The sequence below is a fragment of the Melopsittacus undulatus genome, chromosome 12 (assembly GCF_012275295.1).
Source record: "Melopsittacus undulatus isolate bMelUnd1 chromosome 12, bMelUnd1.mat.Z, whole genome shotgun sequence".
Taxonomy (NCBI): domain Eukaryota; kingdom Metazoa; phylum Chordata; class Aves; order Psittaciformes; family Psittaculidae; genus Melopsittacus; species Melopsittacus undulatus.
The window spans coordinates 2,737,754-2,748,309 of NC_047538.1; positions in this window are offsets into that span (position 1 = coordinate 2,737,754).

The following is a 10,556-nucleotide window of genomic DNA, read 5'->3' on the forward strand; positions in this document are numbered from 1 at the left end:
TCTTCCACCCTCCTGATCCCCAGTTAGCTCCAAGCAAAGTTATTAAGGAGTCCAACACTGGGGAGAAGAGGGGAAATGCAAAGCCATCAACTCATATAACCAGTTCCTCCAAGGCCAGAGCAGAGAACAGATCTGGCTGCAATTAATCTCATTATCAAAGGAAAAGGGAGATGTGGAGCTTTTGAGTGGCTTGAAAGGGTTGTCAAAAATGGGGGTAAGGGAGGGATAAGCCTTTGTGAGAGGTTAAGCTGGGACAGCCACCAGCCTTAAAGCTGGTTTTGAGGGAGATCAGAGCGACAGGGAAATAAAGACGGGAGAAAACCAGCCTGGAGGAAACTGATTCAATAATATCTTATTCTATGGCCCTTTTGCTTAAGAAGTGAGACAAAAAATAGCTTAAAAAGACCAAAACAGCTGCTTGTCACCACCACCATGATGATGCATCCCTTGGAAAGCCCAAGGAAGAGGTCAGGCACGGAATGGGAGCATTTTTGACTCAAAGGGCTACATCCTGCCCAACATTTCTGTGCCAGGATGCAACCACAGCATCCTCCAGGAGAGGTATTTTGGGGCAGGAGAGCTTTTCTCAGCAAGCTAAAGGGGATGAGAATGGATCCCACAGCCTGGAGCAGGGCTTGGAGCCGACATCTACTGACTGATACCTCCCTAAACCATTATAAACCAGTTAGCCAATGGATGCATTCACCATCCCTGGGCTGCAGTGAGCATCAAGACCCACCGGAAAACAGCTTATTTTGGGGGAAAAAGAGGAAAATTCCCTCTCCCAGCAGCAGCAGCAGCTGGTGGGAGAGAAAAAGCCCCCCAAAGTTGCAGATGGCTATTTTGTGCTGTTGCGGAGATTGTCAATTGTTTGGAGAAGAGGAGATTATAGCCTGTCAGGCAACCTGAAACAGAGCCAGACAGGATCTTTGCAGTCTTAAACCCCCCAAAACGAGTCAGCAGATTAAAAACAAGCAGTTGCCAAAACAAAAATACACTTTTTTCCCCTCCCCTGGCTGCAGAGGATGGGGAGATGCAGCCCCAGCCCCAGCGCTGCCTCCATCATCCCCATGCTGGGGGATGAAGGCCAGCCTGGGTGAGCTTCTTCCTATTGCACCAGCATCTTTGTTCACTCCTCTGGTTTTAATTGGAGAGGGCTGGAAGGAGGCAAAGCCACAATGCTCAACCCTTGGTTCAAGCTCCCATTAACCTCTGGCTCGATCACAGTTTAACAGGCAGCAGAAGGTGCAGGGGGTACAATCCAAGTGTGCTTCACCCCTGGACATGGGCAGAGCATCACCATTAGCAAAGAGCAAAGGACCTGGCAGCTCTCAAATGAGGGTTTTTCCTCCCCTTGAGCAGGATTTAACCTTCCCAGATTTCAAATCCCTGCTGAGGAGGTGTCAGCCCTGCTGCATCCCAACTCCACCTGGGCACATCCTGACCCGCTGCTCTCCTTGGGATTGCTTTTTTGACCCCCCACAGCCTTTTAAATCCTCTTTCATCCCCAAATTCCCACCATCCAGCATGACCTGGTGCTGCCAGCAGCATTTTGCACCGGTGAAAGCGTTCAGCACCAGCAATGGATCAAAATGGCTTTGTCAAGGGAAAGGACGTGTCCACTTGACAGATTGGGGTTTGTCAGAGGCAGGTTTTTGGCTAACAACCTGAGAGTTGTCGTTTCTGACAAGGACTTCAAAAAACCTCTGACACAAAGAGCGTTTAAGCCTCGTTTCTGCGAGAGGCTCCTGAGAGAGCACTTCTTTGCAGGCTGCAATCCTATTAGGACCGGTTTCATCCCTGAGCCAGGGATGAGCCTACAGCGAGCAACTCAGAGCCCCCAAATCCATACCCAAGGGGGTTACCCTCACCATGCGAAGCATTTTCATCCCCATCCCACCCATCCCATCCTCCCTGATCTTTGCTCAAACCCCCAAAGCTCTGCTGCCTTTTGCAGCAGCACCAGGATGCAAAGCAAAGCCACTGCTGCGGGAGTGTGATGGCATTCCCTAGGAACACCTATGTCCAACCCAGCAATGAACTCTTAATAGGAGTCCAATAATGGATGGGAGATTGCAGCTTTAGGTACTTCCCTGCACAGCTGGGGTCAATCACATTAGGAAAATGTACTTAGAGTAATAAATCCTGGAGTTATCTTTTCCTTCCTCATTGGGATTCCAGGAATTCACTGAGCCTCCCTAGCTGGTGGAGCCACAGGTCCCTGCTACCAGCCAGAAGAGACTTGGCTTGGGTGGATTTAAGCCCTCAAATCCAGTGGTTGGTGTTGCAAGCTCAGCAAAGAGGGAGCCCAGTTCTCCAGCTTTACTGATCCCAGTTGTGACCATCCATGAGTGGGGTTGAAGCACAGAAGCTGGTCCTGCACAGGATGCAACCAGCACTGCTGTATGTCACCAAGCATCCTTCCACCCCTTTGGAGGAGACTGCCAGGACCCTGAGTGACATCCAAGCAACAGAGGAGCTGAAGACAACACTTGGCTTCAACCTCCCCGTTGCCTCCTTTCCCCTTTCCCAAAGCTCTGCCTGTAGCAAAGCTCCCCAAAGGCAGCAGCCACTTCCCAACTCACCCAACTTCTTCTCTTGGCACCCTTTGCTGGCAGGGCCCTATCCCCAGGAATAGCAATGCCTGCGGAGGTCCAGCTCTAGCAAACAATGATGCCTGATTAAGGCAGCTGACTAATATCCTATCTCCTGGGAAGGGGAAACTCTTCCCAGCAGCTCCAGCTCCCATTGAAATGAGATGTGAAGCATCTCAGGTCCACCTTTCCCTTCCCTGCATCCCAGAAAGGTGTTTGCATGGAAAGTGAATCCTCCAAAAGTAGGACAGCTCCACTCAGCATCCCCATGGTGCTGCTCAACGAAGACCATATGAGTTGCATACGCTTTGGCTATTGCACCACTCTCCCACCCCCTCCTTGTATGGAAGGAACTGAAGCAAGTGCTTCATAGAGACATCATGAATCAGCCTTTCATCCAGCGTACGTTGCATTATTTTTAGCCAGGGACACTATTGTATTGTGCTTGTGCACAGGAATCAGACCATGAAATTGGCTGGATGCAGACTAGTTGTGTTTGTCAGCATGAACGGGCAAACAAGCAGCTGAGCTGTGCCAGGGTGAGATGTTAAAAGCAGTTAAGTGCCATTTAATGGCACCTGATATTAGAAAACTGGGCATTGAATAAAAAACCCATGTTGTTAAACAGCATCCTCAGCACCTGGCCCTGCTGGACCTGGACAGGAGAGAGGCTTGCCCCAAAATTAACCTGCCAACCCTAGTTCAGAGCCTGGCAGGGCACCTATAGCATCTCTGCACTGAATAGAAAAGGTAGCATTGCCCTCGTAGCAAAATAGAGGCAGCTACAAGTGCTCAGGCCCTAGCTCAGCACACATGGGCATTGCAAATGAGGAGGGGAGCAGAAAAACTGCTCTTTTAGGGTAAAATGAGCCCCTGGGGCTGCATCACCCCCACTGGGGTTGCAGTGGCTCCAACAATTACAAGTCTCTATGCCAAGGATGCTGTAAGAGGCATCCCCCAGACCTGCAAGGGATAAGGCACAGCGACATTTCCTGGATGAGCATCCAGGATGGTCACTGTGGCTTTGGAACCTTTATTTATTGGCTACAAACAGAAGGAAATGGGGGCACTCTGCCGTCATCCCCATGGTTTTGGAAGAAGAGGGATCAGAAACTGAAATCCTACTTGGAGGGCATCGAGCCAGGAGGAAAAACAAACCCATCCAAGCTATCTGAAGAGGGCAATCACGGCTCTTCTCGCAGCCCAAATTGTTAGTTTAGCAAATTACTTTTGAACAGCCCATGTTTTGACATTTCTCAAGTGTTTTGCTTCCCTTCTGCCCAACTCAAGGTGACTGTTTCCCAGCCAAGAGCAAAATAAGAGCTTTGGAACTTGGCTTCCCCTTGCTTTGAGAAGCAGCTGGTTGAGGCACCAAGAATGATGGGAATAGGGAAAACCCCATCACCTCCCTCATCTCCATCCCTCCCTTGGAGCCACTTATGGGGCTGCAAAACCCATCTGACCTGGAGCAGGAAAACCAGAGGAGGATGCGCAGGATGGGAACTCATTTCTCCCTCTACTTTAAACCCATTACTGCACTTCATTAAGCTAAGACTGAAGCCACAGCAGCTGGGGAAGAGTTAGTATTGGTGGTCAGGTGTCTCTAAAGCAAAAATCAATGGTGAGTGATAAAACCAGCACCATCAGCTGAGGTTGTGCTAAAGATGCTCTTTCAATCCTTTATTGATGGCAGGAGTCAACTGGGACCAGAGGTCAGGTCTGTCCTGCTGCTCCAGCATTAGTCACTTCATTAAGGCTTAAACACAGCTATTGCACTGCAGAGGCAATTAGCAAATGCTGTTTATCTTACCTGTGCTGCATTGCTCCAAGCTGAAAAATGGGGCAGAAAATCAGGATTTAACATCCAGAGCCCCATCTCCATCCGAGATGCTGTCGCAGCGGATCTGTACATCAGCTTTGCTATACCTGAACCCAAACTCAGTTTCAATCCTCACAAGAGCATATTTCCTCTGCTCTGCTGCTGTATTTGACATCTCACTCATCAGCTCTCCAGGGTCAGAGCCCGGAGGAAAGCTTGTGGATGAGCATGGATGTCTGGAGGTGTTTTATCATCACTCCCAGGCTGAGGCTGTGCTGGAGCCGTGTAGCTGGGCTTTGATAGCGGAAGCTGCATCCCGGCAGGTCGCTACCTCCCCTGCTTGCTTTAGAAGCCAGAGACAAAGGTACCACAGGGGATGTTTTACATCTGCATTTGCTCCCGGCGATGCCTGCAGCTGGGTTCTGTGGCTGTCAGCACAAGGAGAGAGTGTTCAAGCTGCACTTGGCCTTGCCTTAACCCTAACAGCAGGCACAAAAGGCAGGGAGAGCTGTCAAAGCGTGGAGCAAAGCTCCAGGTTGTCCCTCTGCAAAGGGGATTTCATTGTTCCCAGCAATGGGGCTTGCAAACACCACTGGTAGGGGTTATCTCTGAGTAGAGCCCCTTCCAGCCTGGCTCCAGGGCTCTGGTCCACTAAAAGCCAGGCTCTGCTTTTGCTCCTTGCAGTTTCCCACAGAGCAGTAATGTAGAGAAGCCCCCATTGCCCATGACGAGAGAAACCACAAGGTAAAAAGCTTGCTTTAAACTGGCTTTGGAAATGTCCCAGGCAGGGTAATGGCAGGATGAAGAGCCATTGGCGTGTCACAATCACATTAAAGCTTAAATAAATACCTTGCTGAGGATGCTGGCAGGGATCATAGCTTGATGGGGAAGGTCGGTCCATGTTTTCCAATGTTCCTATTATCCCTTATTGTTCTTATTATTGTTTCCAATGTTCCTATTATCCCAATGTTCTTATTATCCCCCTTTCCCTCTTCTTCCCAATGCTTTTTTTTGGGTTAAAACCCCCAAACCCAGCCTGGGTTGAGCCTCAGTTGCTTTTGTATCAATGCAGGTGACACAGCTGAAGGAAATGAGACATTTTGGGCAGGACTAAGCTCCTTTGGAAGAGCAAAGCCCAACTCCAAGGGGAGGATAAAGCCAGTTTCAAGGCAATCAGATTGAGTTAAGCAGGATCTCAATACCATTCCAGCTAAGCCAGGGGCCAGGCTGGCAGCCCAACCCCAACCAGGTTAGCACCAAGCCTCTAAACACCTCCTAAGGTGGGGTTGGGGGATGAACCCCAAACCCCACATCCCTTTGCTTGTCCCCTTTGCGATGCCAAACACCCCCCAACCCCACTGCATGGCTCGTGCTGCAGCATCTTTGCCCTTCAGCTGCTGCAAAGGTGAGAAACTGAAGGTGTAGAGATAGGAATTGCTCCCTGTTTAGTCCATGTAAAGAGCATCCTTGGGAACTGCAGCATCCCACACAACTCCTTTCTGTGAGCAAACCAAGATGCAACCTGCCTGCATTGGAGATGGCCTGGGCAGGGGAAAACCCTCCTTTGGCAGGCTGAGGATGCAGCCAGGCACTGTCTGGTTCAGCTTGTGACGGTGCTGGGATTATTACCTGCCGTTCCATTGGGTTTAATCCTTTCAAATTGCCAAGGCACAATTCACTTGCAGGCATTAAAAGGGCACGGATATTGCTTGTTAGCGCAGGAGGTGGCTCCATCCCGCTGCTCTCAGTGCTATCAGGGTGTATCCCCCTTCCCAAGCTTTGTTTTCCTGAAGCCTTTCTGTGCAAACACCCTGAGAGATCTTAAGGTCTTACTTAAGCTGACACGATGCAAGCCAAGCACGGCCCAATATGTGCACATGTGCAAGGGAAGACAACCTGGAGATGCAGCTGCATCCTTTAATACCCCTCTTGTTTTAGCTGCAGGGTAGCAAAACACCCTGCAATACAGCTGGCTTCAGCACCCAGCACCCACCTGCACCAGGCTCTGCACCTTGGCACCCATCCTGATGCATGCAATCCTTCTTCCTGCTTCACAAAGGCTTCACAGAGCATCCAGCCGCCCTACTGGGGTTCTGCATGTTGCTACCTGCTCCTGTAGAGCAGGAAGGGGTTGGGAAGCAGCTCTGCATCCCATCCTTTCAAAGCAGGCAGCTATTTCTCTGCCGGGAGAGCATGCAAAGAGCATCAGCCGTTAACCCTCTGCTTCAATGAAGAAGGGGGTGAGGATTCGCACGTCCAACCCAGCAGCTTCAATCACGTCAGATAAGGGATGAGGGAAGGACGCCGGCTCCTTGAGTTGTTATGAAGGGAAATGAGATTCAGGGGATGGAGTGATGCTCGTGGGCACGGTTTGCCAGCTCTGGTCCCAAAAGGTGCTGCATCCTGAGGGAGCCCAGAGCTGCAGAAGCATCCCAACACCCAAAACCTCCTCCAGCAAGCTGGAGCAATTAATTCCTTGCATTTCCCCACCCTGCCTGACCTAGGATAGCCATTCCCGGTGGGATTTTCACCACAATTCAGGGAATGTCCCTTCCAGTCAGTTCAAAATAGATTTTTTTTCATGCTGATAAGGAAGGATGTAACCTTATTTAAAAGTCATTTTTCCTTGTAATGGAGGCACTTACCCCTCGGATACATCATTTGCTTCTTATGGGTTTTATTGCAGTAATAACTCCCAGAAAACCCTCCACAGATGGAAGTTTGATTTGGCTAATCATCATACTTTGAGCTATTGTGGGGAAGGTGCTGCTGGGGGTCAACACACTGAGGCTGCAGCCCCCCAAAAGAGTGGGGTGAGGGTGGAAATCAGGGATGCTGCAGCTTTCCTGCCCTGTTTTAATGATATTAAGGAAGAGGGAAAGGAGAGGAAATGCCATTTCTCCTCTCTGGCAGAGCTCCCATTCCAGGGAAAATAAGAAAAAAGGAATTTGATTTTTTTTCCTGGTCTTTCTGAGCTCTTCTCCCTCTGAATGACAATTGCCAGCCTATTCATTTGTGCATTATGGGTATGGAATATATATAAGTCTATATATAGGGGGAGGTAGTGCTGCATAAGCCTCTCTAGCGCTGCTTTACACATGTAACCACTCCTAGGATATGCTTTCCTTTTAAAATCCCAGGTGATTCCCATGTAAAGTGCTCCAAATCCCTGTTTTGCCATAGGAAGCATGTGTGTGACAATGTCCTTGCCCCAAGGGCTGCTGCAAAAAGCAGGTTGGAGCCTCTGCCATCCCAGATCCTGGCTTGAGGGGGCTTTAAAGGAAGGATCCTGAAGGATTTGCACTAAATTTGGTGAATTCTGGAGGAATATGTCCCAAATATATAAATATATATATATTTATATATAAGTATATATAATTATAGATATGTATATACTGGCTCCAGGCTCCTTGCACTGAGCAGAGAGGGACTGGATGAATACCAGACCCAATATGCATTCATTGTTGTAATTGTGGCCTAAGCTGTGCTAAGAGCCCCATAGAAATCAAGAGATGGAGTGATATCCCCCAAAAGCAAAGGGATGGGGGGAAAGTGGAGCCTCTCCTGCCCTATAACCCAGAAAGGGGCATGCAAAAACCAAACAAGACTAAAAATAACCAGAAAGGATTTTAATAGCAAGGATTTTAAGCCCTAAATCCCTCCCATGCCCAGCAAAGGGGAAATATCCCCCTGCAATGGTGATTGAACCCACCAACCAGGAAGGGAAACCGTGCCCAAGGGACTTCACTGCTTGTTGGGGCCAGGAAAGCATTCCCAGATGGGGTCTGGTTTGATCAGTATCTAAGTTCAGCAGGGTTGGTTTTCCTCCTGTCCAATCACTTGTGTTTGATGGAATAACTTCTACATCAAAAGCTCTCCAGGTGACACAGTTCCTCAGGGCTTTATAGCCAAATGCCTTCAGAAAGACCCTAACTTCATCCCATGGAAACAATATTCTCCTTCCCTGCTTCATATATATATATATGCAAGATTATATATATGCAAATATATACTATATATATGCAAAATCTATATATTTGCATACATACGTATATATCTAAAGCACATGATGCATCTACATGCAGCATCTGAGTGCTCCTAAAGGCTGAGGAAAGATGCAGCGACCAGCACAACCCCCAGCCCTCTCCATTCCACCCCATCTCCTGCACCCTGCTCTTCTGCAGCGATTTAATTGCTTTCCTCTTTTAATTGCTCCTTTCAAGGCAGGTTTCTCATCCCAAATCTCAGGCGAGCCCATCTTCAGAGCAGGGCCTTGCCTTTGGAGCTCAAAGCAATTTCTTCTTTGCTCCTTTCCCCCCAGGCTCCCACGCTGCTTGTTATGATGATTATTATTATTATATATTTATTTCTATTTCTTTTCTACCACATCTTGCAAAGTGGGGGGGAAAGAATAAAAACAGCTTGATTAAAGGCAACAGAGGGGGATGATGGGCAGTGAAATAGGGAAGCAGCTTTGCCTGCATCTCCTGGTGTAGAAGCAAAAGGGGAAGAACCACAAGACTCTTTTCCCTTTGCTGGACCACATCCCCCTCCTAGAACCCTCTCAGATTTGATTTCCACTCCCAGATTTCAGGGGATAAAGGAAATCTCTCCTCTCCTGAGGCTCAGGAACCTCCTAATGCACCTTATTCCCCACCCAAGCACTGCCTATTTGAAGGACACAGCTACTGCAGCCACACTTCTTTCTCTGCAAAGGGACATTCAGTGAGCAGAGCAGGGTCTTCAAGGTGAAGAAAGAGCCACAGAGATCCCATTGATCAGGCTCCCCAAACCAGGAGGAGCTTTTTGATCACTCAGAGGGGCTTTGGAACAGGGGCTGCTCATGAAGCCATTGCTCTCCATCCTCTGCAATACAGATGAGGGCCCCTGAAGCTATTTGCACCAGGCTATGGGCAGCGCTTGTTTGGGACCAAAAAAGATGGAAGAAGGTGGGAAAGGAGAGCTCTGTCTGTGTACAGATGGGCAAAGAGCCTGATTTGGGTGGAGGTTCCACATCCTCAAGGCTTAAAAGCACAATGGAAGAAGCTCCCAGTTGCCCACCCAGGGCAAATGCCTCCTCTAATCCTCTGTGGACCACTGCAAATGCAACCCCAAGGATGCTTTCATGTGACATGCACCATGCACAATGCATCCCCACAGGATAAGGATACTGAGCCTGCTCCTCCTTAAAGAAAACACCAACACCCCAACCAGTTCTAACCCTTCAAGGCAGTAAAAAAGCTCTATTTTAAGCCCAAACCCTCCCCCTGCAAGCTCTCAGAAGCTAAGGGGCTGCCCCAAGCCCCTCAGAGCCCCCCCAGGCAGCATCTATCAGAGAATGAGCAAAGAACTCTCTTTTCTAACCAGTGTCCTGGGGTTTTATCTTCCTCTGCCTGCACAGTCATTAAAGGGAGCCTTCTGCTTAACAGCATTTGCTGGGTGTTTGCAAACAACCACCTGAAACAAGCTCACCTAGCATCCGGGTGGGATGATGAGGCTGGAGAAGGGATCGATACAGAGAATATCAAGAAGAAAAAGAAACATAGAGTAATAAGAAGCAGCAGATTGGGAAGATGAGGCTTGGGGCAGGACACGCAGCTTGAATGAGGGGAGAGGGCTCAAGGCTTGCAAAAAAGCATCTTCTAAAGGATACCAGTATAGAAATAGATATATAAATATATAATTTATAATACAAATATATATCTAATGAATTAAATGCCATCTGTGGTTAAACCTGAAAAGATTTGCCTCCCATGCATAGGAGAAGGTGGTGATCCCGCCCGAGGCTGTCCCCAAATGGGGTGAGATTGGGGTAAGACCACACTTGGGTTAATAACGTAGCTCATTATGGTGACAGCAACAAACACCATTGGCTTTGGTGATTCCCCTCGACTTTTGGGACAATACCCACCAGTGGCAGGCAGCACAAGAAACACCCTCATTAACTGAAGATATCAACTTGGAATGAGATAAAGAAGCCAAGGTGGTAGAGGAGCACCCAATGCCTAAAGGGGCTCCAGGAAACCTGTCTGGGATTCTCTGTAGCATCCTCATTTTGGGGTATTTTAATTGGAAGTACAGCTCAGGTGGCTGTTGAGCCCACAGGGATGGCATCTGGGGTTCCATGAGTTGTTTTTACAATG